This window comes from Mixophyes fleayi, chromosome 2, assembly GCF_038048845.1.
Source record: "Mixophyes fleayi isolate aMixFle1 chromosome 2, aMixFle1.hap1, whole genome shotgun sequence".
NCBI lineage: Eukaryota > Metazoa > Chordata > Amphibia > Anura > Limnodynastidae > Mixophyes > Mixophyes fleayi.
Genome location: NC_134403.1, coordinates 99,376,691 through 99,404,124, shown reverse-complemented (window position 1 = coordinate 99,404,124; position 27,434 = coordinate 99,376,691). Strand labels below are relative to the sequence as shown.

The following is a 27,434-nucleotide window of genomic DNA, read 5'->3' as shown; positions in this document are numbered from 1 at the left end:
CAGGCAAATAGAAAATCTGTGAAACAAGGAGGGACAGGTACTTGTGTGGAACAGAATGCAGCAAACTGCTGCCAGAAAGCAGATGGAACCACAGCAATTAAAATAGGACAGTACTAAAGAAGCTGTGAAGAACCACTTCTAATTATGTCACGAACCACCTAAACATCGTACGACATTATTTTTATTGGTACTGGGTTTTTGTAATATAATGTGTTCAAATTTATGGCTATTTAGTTTTTTTTTAAAGCTAGGTTCACCAAACACTCTGTGGGTGTTTCTATAATTAGGAGAAAAGCGCGTATACCCACTAGCATTTAAAAACACAAGTTGATGGCAGTGAAAATGCATAGAAACATGTTTGACATGTGGTGTTAACTTTCACTTATACTCACATTAGGGAGGTGAGTGTAGGGCTTGGAATGCTCATGAATGAGTGTAACATTTTGAGCGATTATGTGGTCATTGGAAACAATTATTTTCATTTTCAGACCCTTCTTGTGCATTGTACCGGTGTTAGAAACACTAATACCAAACACAAAATTTAAGTCAGTAGGTATGAGTATTAATGTAATTATTTATTTGTATAATTAATTAGTAATTAGCATTTTTATACATTTTATAAAAATTATTTGCAGCAGATAAAATAAAAATAATGCACAATAATAAACAAGGAAGGAAGAGTGCATTCAGAGCCACAAGACTTAAAATATAATGCAATCTAAAATGAAAAGGAATTTAAAACATTAACAAGTATATTTGAAATAATCCTCTAGTAATTAATGTGTGAGTCACACTAGTGTCCTGCAGAATGCCCTGTAGAGCACTTCATAGGCTGCTATACTTTGGCGCAAGGAACAAACTTAAAGTATTGGATCACATACCAGGTCGCTCAAAAGAGAAATCTGTCAATACCAAGGCAGCAGCTGAAGTGAGCTGGACTGTAGAATCAATTTCTACTAATTCTGAATGTACTGTGGCCAGTTGGGAATGTCAAGTGACATGTTAGCACATATCTAGATCCACTTAGGCTGATGAATGAAACTGGAAAGGTTACAGCTATCTTACCTGAAGGACTGTGCTTGGCACACAAGATGCGGAAAGTAGACTTGTTCACTTGCTGTCTTTGTAAAAAGGTTTTTGATTAAGTGCACCCAAATGAGGTTAGCGTTATTATTTTTCTTACAGAGCTATTTTCGTTTTATAAAGCAACTAAAAGTTCCAAATTTTGAATTTCCCAGGGGTCATCCAACAAATAGCACTTCTACCCTTAGTCCACAACAATAAACAGCCTGCTTTGAGACAACATACAACATGTAAAAGTTCCCCCTTACCACCCAATTTTTGTCTGTCACCTTAAAAGTTAATGCTCCGTGCCCTGCACTTTCTGTACAAATAATAGTGCTTGCATCAGAAGCTGCTGCACTGTAGCCCAGCTATAGTACAGCAGTGAGATGTATTACCTCTTCGGACACAGGACCTGACCAGCCACAATATGGGGCCAATTTTGTCATGGAGGAATGAAGCTAGATCCCGATGCAGGTCACCTGGAAGCATTTTGATCAGTAGAATTAAAGATTAAATCTGCCAACCCAGACTTAGCGGTGCCAGGGTGCATGGACAGGGTAGGGATAATAATCTCCCGTCACTGTGAACAATGTTAAAAGGTGTTAAAAGTATCCAGTCTGATTTGTATGCAAAATATGGATTGGTTAAAGGGGCAGGAGGCTGGATTACCCCCTTGCCAATTTATGTGTAAAAATTTTATAAAAATGGCAGCAGAGACCCAGATAATGTGTGCACCGTACTGTACTTCTGGCTGTATGATCAATACCACATAATGATGTGCAACGGTCCACTTATCTTACTGGTTCCTAAAACTGTAAGCCGCTCCCCTGATGCCTGATGTTGAACCCAGTAACCTGAGTCAACGTTATAAACTGCTATCCTGATCCTAAGCAAGTGGTCAGGAGGAGCCAGCCCTAGTCAGCAAAAAGTTGCTGCAGCAGCTATGCACAACACACAGAACTAAACGGTTTCAGGTGCCAGTGAAGCAGCCTGGTGGAGACAACGACTACTCCTACATGTGGTGCTCAGCTGGCACTCGCAGTCGGTGAGTGTCTGAGTAACACCGGTAGGAGTAATTAGTAATGGCAGATTACGGACAGTAAAGTAACCCCAAGACGAATCAGGTAAGCCACTGGAAACTGCAAAGAAATGGTGGTAGAGTAAGCCCATCCAGTCATGCTCCAATGCCATGATAGGATCGCCAATTATCTGCCATTTTATGCTGCAAAATGTTCACTGCCCCCAAACTGAAAGGCTGATAGTTAGACAAATATAGGGCTTTAGTCTATGCCTGTCTGATTGAAGCCTTAAATACCTTTAGTTTAAAAAAAAATAAAAAAATCCTAACCTTAGATATAAGCTGTGAAGAAAGAAAATACATTTTTCAGTGTCAACCTGGCATCCCATAGTAGCTGTTACAAAGAGAAGTATTACCTCCCACTCCATTACAGATAGTGGAAGCCCATCACACATCATTAAGCCCATTCCCTAAAGATCTAAAAAAGGTTAAAAAGCAGAGACTATGATCATGTGCACAGTGGCTTAGTGGTTAGCACTTCTGCCTCACAGCGATGGGGTCATGAATTTAATTCCCAACCATGGCCTTATCTGTGTGGAGTTTGTATGTTCTCCCCATGTTTGTGTGGGTTTCCTCCGGGTGCTCCGGTTTCCTCCCACCCTCCAAAAACATACTAGTAGGTTAAATGGCTGCTATCAAAATTGACCCTAGTCTGTCTTTCTCTCTCTGTCTGTCTGTGTCTGTGTGTATCTTAGGGAATTTAGACTGTAAGCTTCAATGGGGCAGGAACGGATGTGAATGAGTTCTCTGTACAGCGCTGCGGATTAAGTGGCGCTATATAAATAAATGGTGATGATTGAGGATTTGCCGAGATGTCACTGTCCCTGGCTGACGAACAGGCTGCAGGAAGTGCTATCTTTTGGAAACAAATCTACAAATGGTTGCTGGTTCAATAAAATGCAGTCTTCCCACCAGAGGATCATTGCTGCTGAACTCTTATAGCTGTCTACCAACAATGACTGTCAAAAACCTAATATATTGTATACATGTAAAAACGTTTGCAACATTTCTTGTGAGCCATTCATTGTTCACAAAAGTAACCAAATTATACAAAACAGATTAGCTATACAAAAATAGTAAAATGAAAAAGAAAAAAAAAAAATCAAGCTGAGAATTCCTGGGGTACACTAAAGACAAATATGTTAATATGAAATGCCATCTTATGCCATTTACAAATTTATTTATATAAAATTTCATGTCATAGAGGTGGACAATATAATGTTTAATTTAGGCACCAGTCGGTCAAATCTAGGAGCCAGCAGGATCTTTAAAGGAGCCAGGAAAGCATCCTTTAACATCAATAGAAGGGACTCAGAACAGTTAGGTACATTGGTTATCTGGCTGCTGAGATTCGTGCAGACAAAATAAAGGTTGGACACAATATATATTCTTGTTATTTAGATGTACTTTTCTTAGTGTAAAAAAATATTAGCTCTAACTAGATCTTGAAACAATTTCATATATTTTGGAATGTTTGTAGTAGTTCATGTAAAACAACATTCAGCTGTAGCTCAAACTGTGATGGGATTCCTTCATTAGTAGCATATTTTATGTGCACAACATGGGCCCCTTACCACTTTTGCTGTAGTGGCATAACACAGAAATACACATTTTTACTGTGTTGTGTAACACACATGTGTATAACAACACAGCTGTAATCAGGTGATTTAACCCACTGTCTGCAAATTTTCCATGTTTAGAGTTGGTTACTAGTTTATGGACAGATTGATTTTAGTAAAACAAAACTAAGTAACATTTGTATTTTATATCTATTATGTTGGCGTATTCTTTTTATGAATATATTTTAAATGTAGAGTAATTTCTGTGCTGCTCATTTTCTATTACACACACACTTGTATGTACAACATAATTATACACACAGATTGAAAAGTGAAGCTGTACAATTAAGGCAATTAAATACGCATATACATCTTTCGAAACTTGTAACATTTAAAAGCACAAATCAAGCCAGAATTCTAGCTATAGGATATAGACAATAAGGTGTATGTGTGTCAGTTTTGAGCTGGTTCTTTTTCAATTGCAGGACAAAGCAAACAGGTTTTGTAGTACAGATCTCGCCACAACCACCCCTCATAGAAACATTTGCCTATGGGCATTGACAGTTCTTTTGCTAAAGCTAATCTGACATGCAATCTTCTTTCTATCAGCCAGATGTCTACACCCACACACGGAGGGAGACTTGCTATATACATCATGCATGCAGCAGATCCTGTTTCTTCACTTGCTGTAAATGTCCCCTTTTACAGGCCTTTATGTCGCTACCATTACACTCAGTCACATCTAATAAATACCATTAAGGTAAAATGTAGAGACTCAAATCCTTCCACATATTCTCAATGGGATTGAGGTCTGTGTCACTACAAGACATTGATGTTTTATTTAAGCCACTCCCATCTGACTTTTGTGGCTTATTCCACTGGAATAGAAATCTTCTCCCAAAGTACAAAGTGTCTTGCAGACTACATTATATTTTTCTTCAAGATTAGTGTCTGTCTTGTTCCATCCATTTTGCCCTGTATATAAGTGGTTTCAGTCCCTGGAGCAGAGGCATACTCACTGTAATATGCTCCCACAACCACTGCACAGTGTTTTATGGTGATAAGCTTAGTGAGCAGGCCAAACCCCCGGGCCGGTCCCACAGTGGGCTACCTTGGGCTGGGCCACTGAACTACCTGCAGTATTTTCCATTTAAAATGTTCCTAATAAGCTGCTGAGCCAAGACTTGCCCTCCAGGCTAAAGTTTGCAGCCAGCCCCCACGAGTACCCTCCCTACACTGATACTCAGCTTTGGAGGATGGCCTATTCTAGACAAACTTACATATGTGCCATAGTCTCTGCATTTATTTATGATGAACTTGACAGTGCTCCAGAGGGTATTAAAAGCATTTGAAATCCTCTTATATCCTTTTCTTGATTGGTGCTTTTCAATACCGCTTTCTTGCATTTCATTATGTCCTTTCATTTTTATGGTGAAGTGCTTGTTTAGAAACACAGCAACCAACTGTTGGACCTCTCACAGACAGGTGTATTTATTTTGAAATCAATTGAAACTCTTTCATTGCAAACAGGTGGACTCCAATCAACTAAACATGTGACCGATAACAGATTGTACCAGGGTTTATTGAGATATATCTTAGCAAAAGGGGTGAATACTTGTACAAACTATAAAAATCTAATTATTGTTTTTTTTTAAATTGCAATTAAGAAAAAGTTTTACAGCAATATAACAGAGTATTTTGTGTTGATCAGTGGTAAACGTTACAGAATAAATACAATTTGATTGTATGTAAATAAATTCCAAAAAATGACAAATGGGAGGAATACTCTTTATACTGAGAATGTAAGTCGGTGAAACAGCAGACATACACAAGCTATTAGCAGAGGGTTAGCAAGGGTTAATGCAGCAGGGCATAAGAGCTTGTACGTTAGATACTGGTGAAGTTTGTTGGCCACTCACATCCCCCTATTAATTTTGTCACTCAAAGGATCTCATTGCTGGGTATAAATCAAATAGTAAACTAGCTGCCTCCCTGGAACCAAGCTGTATTTCAGGGACAATAGAAAGAATGAGAAGGGTTAAAGGCTCATCCACATATAAAACCTTATGTGCACTTTAGACATGTAACAATACATTTCAATGTGTTTGTGTCCCTAGATGCATTGCTCATTTAACAAAACAATCTATTTTACTGGTAGCATGCATTAAAAGCAGAGAAATAGGTTGTGAGGCGTTATGTTTTAAATTTTGCATCAACATTTTAGTATGCAATAGTGGGAACAAGCCTATAAGAAACTATTTGTCTTATGTTTAATGCGTTTTTCAGAAGTAAATGGATGAAAAGCGCATGAACAGTGCATTGGTGGGACAGCACAGTGGCTTAGTGGTTAGCACTTCTGTCTTACAGCACTGCGGTCACGAGTTCAATTCCAGACCATGGCCTTATTTGTGAGGAGTTTGTATGTTCTCCCTGTATTTGTGTGGGTTTCCTCCCACACTCCAAAAACATACTGGTAGGTTAATTGGCTGCTAGCAAATTGACCCTAGTCTGTGTGTCTGTTTGTCTCTGTGTGTGGGTTAGGGAATTTAGACTGTAAGCCCCAATGGGGCAGGGATTGATGTGAATGAGTTCTCTGTACAGTGCTGTGGAAATAGTGGCGCTATATAAATAAATGGTAATAATATTATTAAGTGAAAACGAGCTCTCAAAGTAGAAAGGGGAGAAGGCAGGCTAACTGGCCACAACGAACTATGCTAAGTAAATATGTTTAATAAAATTACAGACCTGTTTTTGCTGCTTAAACACAGGTGCAGAATAATACAAGTAATGTTTATTTATGGAAGCAGGCAAGTATTGCAGGTTCTATCACTTCAATATATTTTAGCTAAACCTCACTCCTACCTAAAACACTGATGTAAATCTTGTTTTCTATAGAAATTCATAGCAGGTGGGAGTGTAAGCTTTCAAGTATGTGGCCTCAACTCAAACAGTCCTGGGTGCAAAAACACAAAGGCAAACTAACAAGGCTCGCTTAGAAGGCAAAATTAAGCCCACAATTGCGTTAAAGCAATATATACTTTTTCCCTTTGTCATTTCACATTATTACACAAAACTTAAATTATGGACATCTATGATTTCATTTCTTTGCATGTGTGGATTGCAAGGGTTGATGCTGACATTTGGTGTAAATTTCATTACAATAGCCACATTAAATATATATTTACAGAGAAAAATGTTGTTGTGTTCAATACCTATTCCACCCACTGTATATATTAGGAAAATTAAGTTTGCATAAAAATAGACAGCTGTACGACCACTTATATGATGCAGCACCCTTTAATGTTCCCCATTGTCTCTTTATCTCATTACACAGTTCCACTCTAAAGCTGGGTACACACTACACTGTTTTCGTCCAATAATCGGCTCAAACAGCTGACATACGACCGCTCGTTCAAAAGTCGGGTCAGTGTGTGCAGTGACACGATGGTCGAAAGTCTGCCCAAATGGACGATTATCGCCTCATTTGGTTGGTCGTACCGTTTAATATTTTCGGTCCAATCTCATTTCCGCTGTGTAGTGTGTATAAACTTCCGACCGATCCACAACAGCGAGTACGAAATTACAGTCATTGCTCACGACAACATGGCTGTAAAAAGTCGCTAAAGGGACGTCCGCTCTTCCCTTTATCGTCCTAAACAAGGCTAGTGTGTATGCAGTCCATGGACCGATCGATCGGACCATCGATCGCATGTAAAATCACTCGGCATAAAAAGTTGGTTGAAATTTCTGTAGTGTGTACCTAGCTTTAGTACTATTCATGTTTAATAAAGCAGTTCCAATGCTTGGGGGCATTGCCTACGGGCAAAAGATGGGTATGATATTATTGACGGTGATTACATTAGGGCATCATGAGGAATGAAAGCAGCCCCAGCTGATGTACAGGGTTCTCATGGAGACACTGAGTGCTTCTAAATTCATAAAACAGAGAAAAATTTATATACATATTTGACTTTCCAGAAAAGCAACATTATTATTTTGGTGTGGCAAATTAATTTTTTTGTTTAACCATTATATCTAAGAACAGCCCTAATGTGTGACTGGATTTGTACCCCAATATTATAGATCGTCTATACAAGCCCACTAAAGACCCATCAGGATTGCAGTGCAGTTAGGTGAATGTATAACAGCACAGGGGAATACAATATGTTGTGTAGCATATAATACATGCACTGTATTCTGCAGATGTGGTAATTACCACCGATTATTTCTATATGGCCTAACACATACAAAACATATATTTCACTACCCGGGGTTACTTGTTCATCTCATCCTGTAAGTCACTGTAGAAAAATATTGATGTTATGTTCTACTTTTTTTTCCTCCAGACATAGCAGACATCTTGATTATTATTTTATTTGCTTCACTACCGAGTGTTTATAAGAATGCCTGGTGTCCTCATCTTAAAAATATTCTCAATGTCTTGTCTAGTTCAGAGGCAAAGCATCAATGTTTTTAAAACATAAAAACATGGATGCATCCTTCAAGGTTTTTTGTGGATTAAAAAACAAAAATCTCAACATACTCTATTGTAGGACACCCTTTATGACAGAATTTAGCTCAAGGGCACATACATGTAACATATATATGGTATTCTTCAAGAAAGAAAGATACAATATAAAAAAGAAACACTAAACATTTTTGTAGTACCAACAACAGCTCAGCTAATTAAAAAAAAATGATTTAATGATAGTGAATCTACAGTGTAACAAGTACAGTTTAAACCACCCTACTGAAAATAGTCCAGGCCATGCCAAAGGCTGTACACTCACTTCTCTATTGTAGTTGCTTAGAGTGAATTAACTCATGACATATTCTTCTAAAACTGGGGGCACTGGGACAAGCTGCAGTGGGTGGAGTTAGAACAACTTGTAGCCAATCATTAGAATGTCCATATGTAGGCAAGTTTGGTGTGGGAGGGGTTTTGCCAACACAAAACCAGTCTAGGTACCTAAACATAGATATTCAGAAGGTCCTGGCAAAGTGGGGCAGAAGGACTGTGATGTCAAATACAACTTCTTAGTTTTAGGTGAATAACCTCTTAGGGAATTTAGAATGCTAAATGAATATATATCCCTATGTAAACTGTACACCCAACTATAGATGTCAGACATTACAAATAAATGAGAAGACAATTAGATACATGCACAGTCACTAAGCACAAGTAAGGGGGCCCTGTCTAAAAGTAGTTGCCATTTTTTAGATACAGACGTCCCACAAAGCCACTAAAGCCTGTAGTGATCCTAACCACAATTCCCGCGCCATACTCCTTTATATATGGAAATACAATGAAAGCGGAGGAGAAACTATTGTTCCATCTTGTCTAATAATTTTAGTGCACAAATTTTCATGGGCCTTTCTCCATCTCTTATTTCTGTGCAAGGCCTTAACATCCTATCTGTAAAGAAGTGCTTACCCTTAATTCTAATTTAATGTTACCTTTAATTCTCCCTCCCATATAATGTTATCCACGAAATACCTGCAGAATTTCAGGCTCACAGTACAAATAAAAAGGTATTGATCAAATGCTTCTGAGACTTTGCAAAAATCTATTCTACAATGTCATCATGGCTGAAGTCACATGGGTAGAATACAGCAGAGACTGGAGCTATTGATAATGGACGCACCGGAATACAGACAGCACAAATGCAGAAGTCACATGAATTCATAACTGCTTATTTTACTGATAAGCAGAACGCTGCTTCCCCAAGCAGACAAACAAATGAGCCTGCAGTGCAGCTGTTCCCATGTCCCTACGTCCAGGCCATGCTCTGCAGACACACTGAAGTTTCTCCAACACACCGCCACAGCCACTGAACATGCGCTCCAGGTAGACAGAAATGTGGTGACTGCAAATGTTGCACAAATAAAGAGAGTGCAGACTGAAAGGAAGTTAGGACAGCAGAGGTTCAAGTTTAGCCATCATCGTCATCATCATTTATATAGCGCCACTAATTCCGCAATGAAAGTTAAAAAAAAACAAAAAACACATGTTTGTGAGTGATCTTTTTTAAATATATCCCAGTTGTACTTGGTAAAATTAAATACAATTTGTATTTTGGCTATTAACACACAGGGAACCTGCCTGGTCCTGGCACCAAGGACACAAGGTCCAAAGTCTCAAGCATAGTATTGATATTTTTTTTCTTTAGATTTTTAATTTTACATTATATATGTCATGTCTTTTATTACAGTCGCTTGTAACATCGTTTGATAAGAAAGACAGAAAGCTTGATTGTGGGTCCAAGGTCATAGGTCTTTTGTTAACCTACTAACATCGACGATAACACCAAACATCTACCAAACACAGACAGTTGCTTCAAAACTGCACAAAGATCACATCACAGAAAATGACACAGACGTCTAATATATCAACATGCAGAGACAACTAACAAAAGGGATGTCTCAAAGTGAACAAACCCTGCAAATGTGACATGTATACAATGAATAATGAGTATCACTTCTCCGTTGTGCAGTATAATGGCTTAGTCACCTAGTGGACAGAGTGCTAACTGCAGTGAGATCTTTACATGGCACAAGAACAAATAACTGAATTCATCTCGGTTTTGTTGCTTATTTTATGACAAAATTAATTTAAATAAGGGTACATTGTACTACAAATTCCTGATATTCCTAATATTGTATGACCATGGAGCACTCTTACATTTTAATCTTTGGATATAAATCAGTAAAAATAATGATAACAGTAACAGCAAATATATCAACTAAAACTCCTATAAATAAATCTAATATGCACAGGAAGATTATCTAACCACATGTATTTCACTGAAAAAGTAACATTTCCTCTATTAGTAAACCTTACCAATAAACACAATCCATGTCCTATGGGAGACGTCCGTGTTATAAACACACATTTGCAATGCGTAATTCGAGGAGTGACAAATAGTGTTTGTTTGAAGTGAGGGATTTTTTTGTTCAAGGATTTTACAAACGCCTGACCTTGACTTATTAACAAAGTAATGCAAGCAATGAGCACACCCCAGGACATCACAAGACACAGAACAAACTGCTGACTTCTGTCTACTGCACATTTTAGTGATATGGACACTCTGTCCAATAAACAATTTCTACTGCCATTAATATGCTCACTGTCAACTACAGCCACCAAACACACAATAAAAGGCAGCCATGGATTATACTGTCAGTATAACAATTTATCACACAACTATGCTTTTGATGTCAGAAATGTGGATTGCCAACATTGTCCAAATGACTGACTTAGTAGAAGACAGATATACTTGTATAATTTTGAAAAGAATATATACTGTAATATGGGGTGAATCTGGCTCAAAAAAAAAGGAAAAAAAGTTATGTATCCATGACGGCTAGAGTTCATTAAAAAAGTAAAAGGACAGAACATAATATAAAATATGCATCTTTGGTTTTGACAAATGATTTCCCTCCTTTATTTTATTGGTGGCGCTATACAGCAACCAGAAAAAAATGTAAAATCCAGCGCTAAGCCCCTGTGTTCAATAACCCGTGAAAGTTGGAAAGCTGCACGTTTAGATATATGTGTGTCATACAAAAGTAAGAACAGCCCCAACACAGTAATTATGTGAGTGGGCCCACAAGATTGAGTAGTGGACTAACTAAAAAGAACATCACAATGAGCAAAGGAGAGTGAGCAGATCCTCCTTGTAGAGTCTGTATGGGGTGGCCTTCTAATTCCAAACTCATAACTGATACAATTTTAACAAAATATTGTCCTGTGCAATTCTTTTAAATGTGACTTTACAGACCACCTGATTTTTATGTACAACAAATGTAAAATCCTTTTGTAAAGTCACAGTTATATGATATAGAACACTCAGATATGTGAACAAAGACAGAAACAAGCGTGCTCCAGTAAGTCACAAATACCCCACATAAGATCCATAGCTGAGAGAGACAGCCCAATTTCACATCACACACTCAGGTGGTTTCTTTCATTTCTAGAGAAGGTAAATATGTCACAGCCATGCTCATTCTTTCATGAGTTTACCTTCACATCTAAAAACTGTAGAATAGTGTATTCTGGAGAGTAAAGTCTTTAAATATCAATCTAGCTAGGAATAACCCAGCATTACCTGAGGTAGAAAAGTCTGTGTGAGTGACCCCTTGCTCCCCAGTGTGCTATGTCCTGTAGGAAGTAAGGTGGTAGAGAATGGTAGTTTTACCATTCACAAGAAATATATATTTTTATACATATATACTTACACGCAATTTAACCTTTATTAACCTTAATAGTAATAAGGAGTGGTAAAATCACACCTCATACCCCCTTGCTGCTCAAGTAGATTGAAGACACTGATGGATCGCTGACCTCCACTACTTTGGATGAATCAAGCAATTCATCCAAATCAGAAAATCTTGCTGTGAGATCACCGCTGGTTGGAGTTTCCAGCGCCCACCCATTTTCAGACAAGGTTTTATTTGTTTTGTTTTTTAATTGGACTTTATTTAATTATTGGTGGGGACTTTAAATTGAATTCTACACTCAAGCTCCGTGCCTATACTTCACTGTAAGCATGACAGTAGGGGGGCCTATTCATGATTGTAGACTAGACTTCAGTCTAAACATCAAGCACAGTTGTTTCATTTCATTTCCATCCCATCTACACAAATGTGCTACCTTGAATTCTACTATGGAGATCAGCAGGGCTATTCTATGGCACCATTATCATTTATTTATATAGCGCCACTAATTCCGCAGCGCTGTACAGAGAACTCATTCACATCAGTCCCTACCCCATTGGAGCTTACAGCCTAAATTCTCTAACACACACAGAGAAACAGACTTGGGTCAATTTTGATAGCAGCTAATTAAACTACCAGTATGTTTTTGGAGTGTGGGAGGAAACCGGAGCACCCGGAGGAAACCCACACAAACAAGGGGAGAACATACAAACTCCACACAGATAAGGCCATGATCGGGAATTGAACTCATGACCCCAGTGCTGTGAGGCAGAAGTGCTAACCACTAAGCAACCGTGCTGCCCACGGCAGTTAAGTAAACAACCCTGCCTGGTGATATTTATACAAGCTTAAGAAGCACAGAAGGAAGCTACTAAGAAGAGGCAATATATTTTGTAAAAGTTTGAGGTAATCATCGAAGAAACAGAAAATTAAATGCATCTGAAGGTGAAAACACCTTTAAAAGCGAGTCAGAAAAGCCATGGAAAGAGCTGGATTAAAAAGAAATAAATTGGTAGATGCCACAGATGCTTCACTAACAAAATGCATTTGAAACAATACAAAAAATGTTAACGCAAGTAAGGACATTCCACAGGATCGCTGCAGCGTGAGCACAGACTAATAAGCAGTTTGTAGACTGTCCTTCGCTGTTTCAAAACTTCTGACTGAACAAGCAGGAAAAGAAAATCTATTTAGCTTACTGAATCTTATCTACAACAATTGACGTACTTTAAAACACTCCTATAATAATAGGAGTACGATTAGAGTACGCCTGCAGTAATAAAGAGCTAAACCATAAACGCCATCTAATATGCTCATTACCACCAGAAGATTAATTGTTCACCATTTTCACAGGTTTGTATATTACATCCACTGATTCGGAAATTAAAGAACATACAGGGGCATATTCAATTGTTAGCGAGACGGGTGAAAATCCCGCGCTCGAAAAAAAACACAAAAAACCCGCGCTCGTTTTTTCCTGTTCGAGCGCTCGTTTAAAATAAAAAAACGCTCAATTCAATTGTTAACATTGCATCCACCCCCTCGCGCTCTATTATTGGTCCTAGCGAGTTTGAAATGAGGAGTGGTTAAGGCAGTCATTTTAGTATAAAAAATGTATGAAAATTAATGCAATCAAGAAGGGCCCCAGCACTGCAAAGGAGATTGGGCCCCTACACTGCAATCAAGAAGGGCCCCAGCACTGCAAGCAACATCGCCCCCCGCCCCCGGACAGCAGATTTAAAGATTTTACAAGCAGGAATTTTTTTTTTCCATTTACAAACATTTCTTGAACACTGGCCAAGCATGGACATTTGGAAGGTACAAATATTTGTGGGACAGTGGGCAAGCCGGACGGTACAAATATTTGTTGGGACTTTGCGTAAATGAGTGTGTGTAGGTAAAGCATCAGAAAACTGAGGATTTCGTCCATGGTGAGTACTTTGTTTTTTTGGGTTTTTAATAAAAATCTATGGTGTACATGAGGGTGTTTACTGTATTTATTGGTGTTTTAGTGTTTTTAATAAAGATTTGTGGTTGGAATGAGGGTGTTGTGCTTTTATTTAACATTTTGCTTCGTGGAACTACAGATCACAGCCAGCCGTGGGTGTAAGAGCATGTTGGCACTTATGGTTCTACAAGTGCCCACATGCACGGGGTGCCATGGGTACGCTGCTGCTTGTAGTTAGACAAGTAGCAGCATGCCCACATTTTTTTGGGTTTTTTTTTTCATAGAAAATCCCCATTTATTACCCTACTACCCACAGCCCAGGGGTAGTAGGAAGAGCCCTAGTGCTATCGGCACTGGGCTGGGTGTCCCTAGGCGGGTGGCCCGCTTACATTTTTCAACGGACCACACTCCCTAGGGAATCCAGGCCAGCGCTGAACAGTCTGTGGGTGTTTAGTCATTATGGCCGTGGGACCCAAACTGCGTTTCCCCCCCCCCCCCTGCTATAGTGCATATCACCCCGGCTGGTTTGCCTAGTGCTGGTTCAATTAAAATAGGGGGAACCGCAAAAAATTTCAAAGATTTTAACACACACAGCAATAGCCTGCCAGCACTAGGGTTAAGACTAAATAGAGTGGGGAGCAAACGCTTTTGGTTTTAAAAAATAAATAAATAACATGCTACTTTTCACCGAGAGCTGACTGAGCACAACCACCCCCCCCCCCCCTTAAAAAAAAATAATAAAGTTTAAATACATGCACCACTAATGGATTTTTTTAAAGGGGGAACTTTCAAAAAATTATTACACTGTTATTTTTTAAAAAAAATTAGTACTTTTCAGTTTTTAGGCTATTTTAATGAACTTTTACACCTATTTTTTCAGTTTAATGTATATTTTTCTTAACTTAATAAAAAAATTTTTTCTTTGAGCAGACCAAGGAGGTGCGAGATGAAACAGCAGATTTGCCTGTTTCACCCACAGCGTTAAAAAACAATTGAATAGCTTTTTCCGCTGAGGGTTCGCATCCAGCCTGTACTTTAACATTGACAAACGTTTGGAGCTCGATAAGACCGTTTCGGTAAAAAAAAAAAATTTGAATTGCAGAAGTTTCCACGCTCGAAAATAAGAGAATAAAAAAAAAAAAAAAAAAGGACGTAACGCGCTCGAAATTACAAACTCGCTAACAATTGAATACCCCCCACAATAAACATTTAATTCCAAAAATAACAAATGGATCCATATTCACACACTTTCTGCCAAACATTTGCTTTGCATCCGTTTCAAGGTCTCCTGAAACGTTCAGCAGCAATAACAATTGCTATTTAGCACACTATAATGCAGAGGGGTTTGAGAACATGTTTTAAATCCTCTGCTAAACATGGTGGGAAAGTATAAGGTTTTAGAAAACATTTTTCAACACCCATGTGTATAGTACATTAAGTAAGTAAAAGTGTAAGTCTGGCTACACACTACAGAAAATTTCTCCCAATCAGATATCTAACAATTTTACCACCGACAAAGTCGCAATCAGCATGCAGATTCATGTGCACATACCTACATGATTTTACACGATTTACCTTCAGATCTGTGATCTTCATCTCTCATAACCGTCTGCTGAAAAGATGGTGACAATGCACACTATGGAGATCTGCCTACACTGCTGGCCGTGAGTACATACACACTGCAGAATTTGCCCATCATCATTTATAGAGAATTTTAGTCGTTACAAAATCAGCTCAAACAATGTGATGTGCTTTAGTACAATAAAACATGATTGTGGGAGCGTACACACTACTACAATATCTGACCAAACAGTCGTTTATTGTGTAATCGATAAAATAATTGGGTGAAAAACCTGTAGTGTGTACCCAGGTTAGTCTGCAGTGTAAGACCCATTTTTGTGGGGATCTGTCTATGTTTAATGAACGTTGTCTTTAAGAAAATGGCCTCCATGATGGTTTTTATTACTTTTGGATTTAGTGTATGATTCTTATGTTTTGGATATAGTGTTTCATTATTTATTTATTCAACATACATTATTATATTTTATTATTATTACTGCAGCAAGGGTTTGCATTTGGAAACCCCACTCCAGAAATCCTGCATTAGCTCCTGGTGCTCACGTTACTTTGTATATCTCATCCCATCTTATAAAGATTTAAACAGAGAAAAAGGTGTGATTTACATGACAGTGTTACTGAGGACCACATACATACAACCATAATAGCTCTATTGGATGAGCTGCTTGTAACAACAGTTTAAAAATGCATGCATCATTAACAAGCTTAAAAACAGACTCACCAATTTGGAAGCTACAATATATAGTGTCTGTAAAACATATTTATAAGCAGATCTGAAATATCATTGTAAGCCCTGGGTATAGCATAGCACAGACTGACTCTCAGATTCACCTTCACCATTTATCCTGATGACCTATGGACTTTAAACACAACTATTTCTCCTGCAAACACAGAGTTGAGCATTTCCCATTGTCTCTATGAACAACGCTATGATGTGATGTTTTTGGCAGAGGCTTTAGGTCTGTTTTAAAACACTGGATAACAGTAACTCAATAATGGTATAAATATATATAAAAATAAGCAGTGTTCAGTTCTGCTAGAAAAGTGCCAAGACAAAAATATATAAACGTTGTAAACATTTACACATTGGGGGTCTGTTTTTTTATTAGAATTATTAGATGAAATAATAAATACATTTATTAAAGTCCAATGTTATATCCAGAAATAAATTATTATTGCTTCCTCAGAGAGCACAATATCCATTGTCATTGGAAAGCATTATATTTGCACAGCGACACAAAATATGTCTTTAATGCACTTTATATTTATCTTTACAAATGGTTCAATTAATAATTTGGTCACAAATCATCACCACCATGTATATAGCGCCACCTAGTTCCGCAGCGAAGTACAGAGAATATTTGTCATTCACATCAGTCCCTGCCCCAATGGTGCTTACAGTGCCAATTTGTTTAGGTAGTTTATTTGGAAACAAAATCAGGGGTGGCAGCGGGTCTAGACTTCAGGCTGGCTGCTGGCATTTAACAATGACATATACAATTATTTTTGAGCATTCTACTTAATAGGGGAAATAAATCGTAAATGTCAACAGCAGTAATCCAAATAGTGCAAAATTATATAAGGCAGAAGTATACAATCTGCAAATTAATTTATAATAAACAACCACATGAACTACTGTAATAATTCTTCTGATCCTCCTGGAAAGTCCTGGCTACTACAAAGTAAATCACATCCATTTACTGCATGACTTGTTACTACTGGAAGGTGATATGTAGTCATTATAGGCTGAGGAATCCTGAAAGTGGAGCGAGTATTCCTTACAAAGTATGGAGCAGGAGCACTGCTGCATGTAGTTAGTGCAAAAGTGAGATTTTCATGTGCAGACTACTGACAAGAGATAGAGGGGTTGAGAGGATGTTTTATTAAAGGAGTTACTCCATACTTGCCTACTTTTGGCTGACTTCCTCTGGAAGATCACTGAAAAGTGGTGTAGGGGGAGGGCGGAAGGGGGCAGGGCTTCGTTAATTGCGTCATTTTGGCCCCACCCTCGTAATGTCTGTTTTGGGTCTTTTTACACTGGTAAAAAGAACCAAAATTTGGATTTTTTGTTTTAAAAGTTTAATTTTACACTCAAGATAACTGTAAACCATACATTAATAAAAATCAGAAATGCTAGTTAAAAAAATAGTCACCCCCTTTGGTTAATACAGGTATTCCTCACTTAACGACCTAGTTCCGTTCCAACGACTAGGTTGTTAAGCGAATTGGTCGCTAAGTGAGTACAGTACTGTATACATATGCATGGCAATAAAAAATCAGCATGTGCATATGCAGTTTTATATTCCTCCCTTTAGTAAAAAGATATTATGTTTAGTTAATGTCCTTGCAGTATTACTTCAGAACCAAGTGCTTTCAAGTACTGTAGAGCTAACTTACCGCACGATGGAGACTGCAAGGGTATCAGGTGCGTCTTGTCTTGTCTTCTTCAGCTCAGAAAGAAACTATGCGGGTACTACGGGCGTGGTTACGTCCCGTCGCAAGGGCACAGGTCATTAATTTCCCCTATTGCTAAGCGGTGGAGCCGGACGTAACAACGGGTTGTAAGTCCGAATGGTCGCTAAATAGGTCGGTCGTTAAGTGAGGAATACCTGTATTTACAACCCTAGGCAGTTATAACAGCTAGCAGACAGTAATATATGTCTCTAATACCTGTGAATGTCACAATGGCGCAATTGCCAATTTCTCTTTGCAAAAATCGCTCACGTTGGTACCTGGTAAGTTGAGTGTCGGCAGACAGCCAGGGGCAGGCTGGGCTGGGGGGCAGGGGGTCAATTGCCTCCCGGGCCAGTCCCATAATGGGTTACCTTGGGCTGTCTCACCTGCAATATGTTCCTATAAAAAATGCTGCCGAGTCGAGTCTGGCTCCCTGGGCTGATATTTGCCAGCCCTCCCCTGCAGACAGCACATTTGAGGTTTAAGGTCAGGACTGTGACTGGCCCATGCCAATATATATTTCTTCAATTTAAGCCACTCCACCACAGAAAAGAATATTCATAACATAAAGCTACAATTGCCATACTGCATGGCGGGGATGGCTTTGTCATATTTGTGTGTAGTGTTTCATTTGCACCATTCAAACCAAAAAGTTCCACTTTAGTCTGGTCAGACCACAAGATTTTCTGCCACATCTGCTGCATCCTCCAGATGGCATTGTGCACACTCCCCGTGACTTTCCCATAAAGGTCCATTTTGTGGAATGATTTGGGAACTGTTGACCCATGTACATTATCTTCCATCGCAGCCACTGACTTATGTAGCTAATTCAGTGTCCCAGTGGAACTTCTCTGATAACTTCTCTGATAACTGCCCTTCGTGTACGGCAATTAAGATCAGGGGGCTGATCTAGGCAGCTTCTAGTTTCATAATTCTTCTACCACCGAATAATAAACTGCACAGAGATCTGAGGGATGTTCACTGTCTTTGGAATGGTCTTGTACCCTTCCCCAGATTTGTGCCTCTCTATAATTATATGTCCAGACTATTTTGGAATGCTCTTCATCATCTTCATATTTGTTGGATTTGTTGGGGAAAGTTTCTACCATGCTGTAAACCTCACATGGAGATATTTATATTTACAAAAAAATTGACAACAAATAACTCAGTACTGTTTTATGCAAGTGGAATCAATTAACAAATTGTGAGACTTTCCAGGTAGGATATCATGCCTGTGCAAATTTGAGCTGGTAATTATAAGGGGCATGAATACTTTTTACATGAAATAATTTATTTAATTGTTGTTTAGCAATTTGTGGAATATGTATTTTGATTCGATATGGCACTTAATACTTTATGGATCAATGCCACAAAAATATTACAACCAAAATCTAAAAACAAGTTGGGAGTAGAATATATATATCTACACAGTACTATATGTACCGTCATGGCAAAAAGTTTTGGGAATGACACAAGTATTGGTTTTCACAAAGTTTGCTGCTTCAGTGTTTTTAGACCTTTTTGTTGGATATTGATGTTATACTGAAGTAAAATTACAAGCATTTCATAAGTGTCAAAGGCTATTATTGAGAACTGCATTAAGTTTATGCAAAGCGTCAATATTTGCACTGTTTATCCTTCTTTCTGAAGACCTCTGCAATTCGCCCAGGCATGCTGTCAATCAACTTCTGGGCCACATACTGACTGATGGCTGCCCATTCTCACCTAATCAATGCTTGGAGCTTGTCAGAATTTATGGGCTTTGTTTGTCCATCCACCTCTTGAGGATTGACCACAAGTTCTCAATGGGAGTAATGTCTGGGGAGTTTCCTGGCTATGGACCCAAAATGTCGATGTTTTGATCCCCGAGCCACTTCGTTATCACTTTTGCCTTATGGCAAGGTGCTCCATCATGCTGGAAAAGACATTGTTCGTCACCAAACTTTTATTGGATGGTTGGGAGAAGTTGCTCTTGGAGGATGTTTTGGTACCATTGTTTATTCATGGCTGTGTTCTTAGGCAAAATTGTGAGTGAGCCCACTCCATTGGCTGAGAAGCATCCCCACACATGAATGGTCCCAGGATGCTTTACTGTTGGCATGACACAGGACAGATGGTAGCGCTCACCTTTCCTTCTCCGGACAAGCATTTTTCCAGATGCCCCAAACAATCTGAAAGGGGATTCATCAGAGAAAATGACTTTACCCCAGTCCTCAGCAGTCCAATCCCTGTACCTTTTGCAGAATATCAGTCTGTCCCTGATGTTTTCCTAGAGAGAAGTGGCTTCTTTATTGGCCTTCTTGACACCAGGCCATCCTCCAAAAGTCTTCACCTCGCTGTGCGTGCAGATGCACTCACACCTGCCTGCTGCCATTCCTGAGCAAGCTCTGCACTGGCGGTGCCCCGATCCCACAGCTGAATTAACTTTATGAGATGATCCTGGCACTTGCTGGATGATCTTGAGCGCCCTAAAGCCTTCTTCACAACTATTCACAGTTTCATATGTGGGAATATGCTGCCCAAAGATAGGGGCAGAATCTACAACTCAGTCCTGATGAACTTCACCAGCTGGCGTTACAGGTGAGCACCTAAAGGCTTAATGTCTGGGCCTTACGTTACCGAGGCTCAAGATTGTTCATCCGATTGAGATTCACCTTTGATGACATTAGACTTTGCCTCTATTTACATTCTATATCCTACTTTCCCTCCTTGCTCCTGTTGTCGCCAGTATTAAGATTGCCGTTTGGCATGTTTGTTTTTCATTTTTGAATTACGGCATTTCATTATGTTGTATTTGACGTTGCACAATCCCATACTTCCTTTAACTACATCTGTGAGAATTACCTCATTGTACCAACTTCTCTTCCCCATCTCTGGTAGTGCTACATTTTTTTCTGTGGAGCCTCAACATTTTTTAATTGTATTTCTATCCAAAGAGAAGTATAGCATAATTTTGGTCACCAATGGTCTTTGGCTTATGAGGTTTAAAACTCAGCACTATGATTCCTTTTCATGGAGACAGATTTTCTCCGCAATTTATGAACCGCCATAAACAGAAACCATGTCATTATTACAGTGCTGTAGTATGGTCAAATGTACATCATTTTGTATTCAGCCACAGATCAGGTCCCACACTGTGGGCCTGAAGTGCAGATTAACTCAAGCAGATTTGTGTAGCATAAATTGTACAAATTTGCACTGCGCATGCTCACAAAGAGAACGCATGTATATTCAGACTTTCCTCGCGTCTGACACTTGCGCCTCCTTATGACTGGAGAAGCGAGATGGGAAAGGGAAGGTGCGTGCAAAAGCAGCCCGAGTAAAGAGGCATGTACACTTCATGCGGTCAGTAGGCGTACCTGTGGGTGCCTGAGGACCGATTAAAAGATCGGTGCTGATGATAATCACAGTTAAATATTTACCTATCTTCACCATTAAAACACGTAGATATAGAACTTATCCGATAAGCATAAACTTTAAGAATCCATCTATGTTTGTTAAAGGCGAAACATTTTATGATCTTCGGTAATCAGAGGAGACAATTCTGTCTCATTCAGATTGAAGTTTATCTTATGGTTTGAACAAGGAGAAAATCTGAGACAAGGGAAATGAGGTCACATTAACCCACGTGTTAGAATATTGCAGATCTACTGTGTGCCAATAAAATCACACTCTGGGTACTTTGTGCTTAAATGTGATTGAAACATAGAAATTCCAACTTAATAGTAACAAAAATAAATTAAATAGCATAAAACCCTTAATGAAATATACAGAACTATTTTATAACAAGTGTAATATATACTATAATCAACGCACAGAAGAGGGGAGGCAGTGACTGCTCTATATACAAATATATAGGCTTGCTCTTAGATTCCGTCATCACAGTGTAACTCGTGTATGTTTTCAGCAAGCCAGGCAGCGGTGGAATTGCTGAGAATTGACAGGTCACAATTAAGGCAGCCAATCTTAGGTTGCAATGTCTATTTACAATTAAAGCGCAGCCCACATAGGGACCTCTCCCACAGTCATATGATGAACCATGACTGCTATTCCCAGCAACTGCTTGGAAAGCTGTAATCATTTTCCAGGGAAATCCCAAACTCAGAGGAAAGAACCTTTGTAAGCAAGTCATGTGAAACCAGAGGGAATGCAGACTCCTATCAAAATAAAAGCTCTCAGCAATCTCAGATCTGTGACAATGATTACATATACTGCAATGACAAGCTTCTGGGCAAAGGAGAGCAGAGCAATAAACAACTCTATTTTGTAAAACTGCATTTTGGATAGTAAAAATAGATTAAAAAAAAATCTTTAAAAAAAATAAAATGTGCAATCAGACTGGAGGATGTATTCTTTCTTTATACCTCTAAGTATATATCACATGTGGTGTAGTTCTTGATCTCAAATAAGACTGGTATTCAGAATATTAAAATAGCAAATAAAAGATATATAATTAGAAACATTGATATGTACATCTGCCAATCTGATCATGTAATTGAGAATATGTGTTATAATAATCTCTAACAATTAATTATTCCTGTATATCACAGAATATTATTATCTGCCCTTATATAGGTTATACTTAGGCTGGGTACATACTAAAGGTTCTTCATCCAATTATTGTGCCAATCGCAAGATAAACAACCGTTCAGCCCGATATTGCATTAGTGTGTATGCTCCAACCAAGAATGTTTATCATTCCAAACACATCATATCATTTGATTTGATTTGATAAACGGACTATAAATCTGGTTCAGCGATCGAACCATGTGGTTCCAATCCTGCAGTGTGTATGCACTCATGACCAGATCTCCATAGAGTTTACAGAGTCACAATCTTTTCAGAAGATGGTTATGACAGTTGAAGAGCACAGACTCAAAGGTAAATCTTGTAAAACCTGTATAGTGTGTACACAGGAAACAGCATGCTGATCGGGACTTTTTTAAATCAGTCGTTGGGAAAATAATTAATGATATCGCATCTGGAGAAGCTTTCTATAGTGAGTACCCAGGCCTTACATAACTTCAGCTAAATATTGCACTCTTATGTATTTCAGAATTTCCTAAAGTAAGATTTAAGCACTTCTAGCTTTTTCTATAATAAATAACTATAAAACATGGATTGTTTTTAACTCCTGAACACTTTCAAAACAAAATTATGTATACTGGAATCATCTTCCCTTTAGCCTTAGCATAGTGTACTATAGCAACACCTATAAAACGTAGCATATTACATCTCCTTTACACTCTTAATGAAAGTAACGAGAACGCAGAACATTTTAGAAAACAATATTACATTACAGATATATATGTATGTACGTCACATAAATTAGATGCAAGTAGCAGGAATATGATAAAAATTAATAGTGTAATCAGGTCAGTTATTTTACTTGTCAAATTAATTGTTCTTTAATAGTGTCATTTTCCTGCAATAAATGTCGAGCTGCAAGTCATACTAAAAGCCTCACTTTTCACAATGCATATCATCATCATCATCATTTATTTATATAGCGCCAACATATTCTGTAGTGCTTTACAATTGGGGACAAACATAGTAAACTAATGAACAAACTGGGTAAAACATACATGATGATCTGCACCTTTAGAGAGAAAAACTGCAATGTGTCCAATAAAATATTATTAACCCTTATTTATATAGTGCGACATTATGCAGCACTGTACTTGGGTGGGCTGCCTGAGTGTCTCACACCGCAGCCAGGAGCAACAGCAATCAGCTCCCTAAAATATCTCTTCCTCCCTGTTTCTGGAGTCGACCATCTTTGCCCAATGCTTGAGGTCCTCGTTTGTCAGGATTGTTTACTGCCACTGGGACTAGATTTATTATATTAACTTTTATTTAATTATATGTATATTATGTAAGGCGCCACAAAAGGTCTGCAGCGCCATACATGACATATACAGACAGTAATGATCCATAACATATTACATAATGCATGAAAAACAAAATATAAAGAACAGATATACTGAATAAACAAAAAAATAATAATACACAGATAACATGGTAATGCAGATCAAATTATTTGTGGGACAGTGAGTGAGAGTGCAGGTAAATCCAATGTGAAGTAGGCCTGGGCTCAAGAAAACAAGAAGCAAGCTAAGAGGTGCAGAAGGTGATGGCATAGTAGGAGAACACAAGGAAAGAGGGCCCTGATCGTGAGAGCTTACATCCTAAAGGGAAGGTGAAGACACAAATAGGGTGGTACCGAGTGGGGGACTGGAGGTGATTATCGAGACAAAGGAGTTCGGAAGAGGGCCGATAGGCTTGAATAAATATATGAGTCTTAAGGGCAAGTTTGAAGCCTTGGAGAGTAGAGGCTAACTTGATAGGGCATTGGAGATCATTCTACAGCTGGGGAGCAATTATGTTGGCTTCAGAGAGCCAATGTAGCAACTGGTGGAGAGGGATGGCAGAGATGGAACGTCAGGAGAGAAGAGTAAGGAGTGCAGCACCTCCATTAATGATAGACTCAAGAGGGACAAGGTGGGAGTCGATTAGGCCACGGGAGAAAGAGGTTATAGTAATCAAGGAGAGAGATTACATGGAGTGAATAATAGTTTTGGTGGTTTACATGGTGGAAAAAAAAAAAAAAAAAAAAAAAAAAAAAAAAAAAAATCGGACCTTGGATATATTCCAGGGGTGGAAGTAGCAGGATTTTGAGGGGACAAAATGTGAGGTTTGAAGGAGGAGTCATCGAGAATGCTCCCTAGGCACCGCACTTGAAGGACAGAAGGAAGGGTAGCTTTATCAACAGAAAGATAGAGGGGAAAGGTGAGGGAGCCCTGGAAGAGGAAGGGGGGGTAGACGATTATTTCATTCCTGGAAATATTGAGTTTAAGAAAGCGCTGAGACATCAAAGATGAGATGGATGAGAGACAGCAAGAGACACTAGGCATAAGGGAAGAAAGTGGTAAAGGGATAAAAGTTAGATTTGGGTGCCATCTGCGTACAGCTGGTACTGGAGGCCAAAGGAGCAGGGAGGGAGAGAATGTGGTAGGATCAGTGGTGTCCACGTAACACCTGATGAGAGTAACTTTAGGAGTTGGGGAAGGTGAGAGGATGGTGCGATACTAAAACAGGGGAAATGCTGGTCAGAGAGAAGTGAATTGTTGAAGACAGACACAGCACAAAGGTGGGAAAAGACCAGATCATGTGAATGGTCACTGTGGTAGGAGGGAGAGGAGGTCCATTGAGACCGAAGAGGAGGAGGGGGAGAAAAGTTTGGAAGCAGCAGGGTCTGAAGGACTGGCAATGAGGATATTAAAGTCCCCAAGATGAGGCAGGGAAGGTCAGATGAGAGAAAGTGAGGGAGCCAGGTGGGGTAGTGATCAAGGAATTCATAACAGCCACATGGAGTTGGGCTGGGTAGAAGAAATGGTTGGAGTGCACCTCGAAGGAGGAGAAAGAGAGGGAGGGTTCAGGGGGAATAACTCAGAACGATCAGGGGGGCATTCCAATGCCACCACCATGCTGGAACAGTAAGGGAATGGAAAGTAATTAGGAAAGTACAGATGAGGAATGCGTGAGTAAAACGCAGGTTTGATAGTGACATTTGGCAGGGGTGGAGAGGGCCTATTTAAGATTAGACACAATGTCCTTAAACAACTGGTGGGCACCACTAACATAGTGAACTTTTTTTTATTACATTTTACAGAGAAAAATAAGCAAATCTGGCAAATACGCAGTTTTCTATAATTCCTTCCTATGCTTACTAATATCCAAATAGTACCAATCAAGAAAGTGATCACACAAATGAATTGACTATCTCTCAAATAGGCGCTCCACAAATATGTACAATATATAAGGATGCAAAAGTTGAAGTGCCCTATATTATATATATTTATTAATATATTAGTGGGCATTGTCTCAGGTATTCCCTATTGTTAGTATTGATAAACTGAATGCATCTACCAGTACTGAGAGGCACGGGAGATCTCTCTGATCCTTTTTACACATAGGGAAATCCTTGTTAGCATCATCAATGTCACATCACAGCATTTTCTGTGGTCAATGGGGAACCCGTGCTTCTCAACTGAGTTATAGTGTTAGTATTATAGTGTGAGTTATAGTGTTTATATTAAACATTACGTACAGTGGTTTTGTGAACAGGACCCATTAACCATTACATTTCTAATCACTTCACTGGAACCTAAATGGACAACCTGGTTCCAGGAATAGGTCTACATGCTGCAAAACACAGCCTCCATATTCCAGGAAACAATTAATGTGAACTTGTATGTGATGTCTACAGCAGCTTGTACAATAACACATTTCACAAACTTGAATATTATCCCAGAGCCAGTATTTATTATAGGCCTCAGCTCCAAAGGAGACCCATTGCACATAAATTTCCCTGATTCCAGCACAAAATTGACCGCACACTTTGCAATATATTTTGCCAATTTGGCCTCAAATGTCTTGTTTGAGCCTCCACAAACCACCCACCAACCAACCAAGGCCAAAGGCTGCTAAGTAGGATTATAACACAATCAATATGCGGGTACAGTAATAGGTCAAGAATGTTAATGGGGCCCCATGTTATCTGGTTATTCAGTATTGCAACCAATCAAACAGATATGTTTAATTAAGCTATCCTTATGCAAGGGTAAGGTACACAACCACTGGCATATTAGATGTGTTTTTGAACACCAGTAAAAACACATAACATATATGTTCAAATTGCATTTTTAACCTGACTTTTTAAAAGGGTTTAAAAGCCTTTATATGCTTTCTAATGTGCTAAAAAAGCAAAAACGCTTGGAAATAGAACAATTAGCGTCTCTAAAATCGCTAACACAAAGCAAATGGGTAATTTACATATGTTAACTCATGTAAAGCCCATTTAAAAAACACATGGTTATGTACCCTAAACCTTAAACACAGATCATTCAATCTGATGTGTTATCTTACAGATACTGATCAGCAAAACGATGAATGAGAGCCAACATATTTGAGTTAACAAAATCATTTGTGAGCTTTCTGGGCTTTAGAATTAGGCATTTTTAAATAAATGCCAAAACACAACAGTATGTTTCAACTCCCCTTGTTTATCTTTGAAAATGTTGTTCTATAGCACATAGTGTTCTACATTGTTTGCAAAACGCATGTGGGATAAGGAAAGAGGTAAGAAAACAAAAACACGTTGATTATTTAGTTATGTTAATTACAACACAGATAAAACAGGAGAAATATCACAAAAGTAAAAGTATGCCCACTGTCACCCTGTATCTACTGTGGAACTTCAAGCAGCAGCATGCCGTATAGTTGCACAACAAGCTGGAGAGGTTCATGATGTATTAGGCCAAATATTGTGCAATACTACAAAATATAAATTATTGTGTAATACTACAAAAAAGAAAAAAGTGAATTCCCATACCGGGAGTCGAACCCGGGCCGCCTGGGTGAAAACCAGGAATCCTAACCGCTAGACCATATGGGAAGGCTGAGACACCAGCCTCCATGCAGCGAACACAGCCCTGCCCTAGCGTGACATGAGATCACAGACGTCACTCGTGAC

At 38.8% G+C, this 27,434-nt stretch overlaps 1 protein-coding gene and 1 non-coding gene across 4 annotated transcripts in view; both read right to left on the bottom strand.

Moving 5' to 3' along the window:
* Positions 1–27,434, bottom strand: part of ELF1 (E74 like ETS transcription factor 1) — a 106,082-nt gene that overhangs the window by 78,280 nt on the left and 368 nt on the right. Inside the window, exon 1 of one of the 3 annotated variants that reach the window (XM_075199782.1) lies at positions 11,811–11,833. The exons of 1 other annotated variant lie outside the window; for it this stretch is intronic. The gene's annotated coding sequence lies outside the window, so the exon portion shown is untranslated. Of the gene's footprint in view, positions 1–10,543; positions 10,567–11,810; positions 11,834–27,434 lie in introns of those variants that run through there. One more of the 3 variants, XM_075199784.1, reaches the window with a different exon arrangement.
* TRNAE-UUC (transfer RNA glutamic acid (anticodon UUC)) lies at positions 27,285–27,356 on the bottom strand. Its single transcript has one exon. It is a non-coding gene; the product is annotated as a tRNA-Glu (tRNA).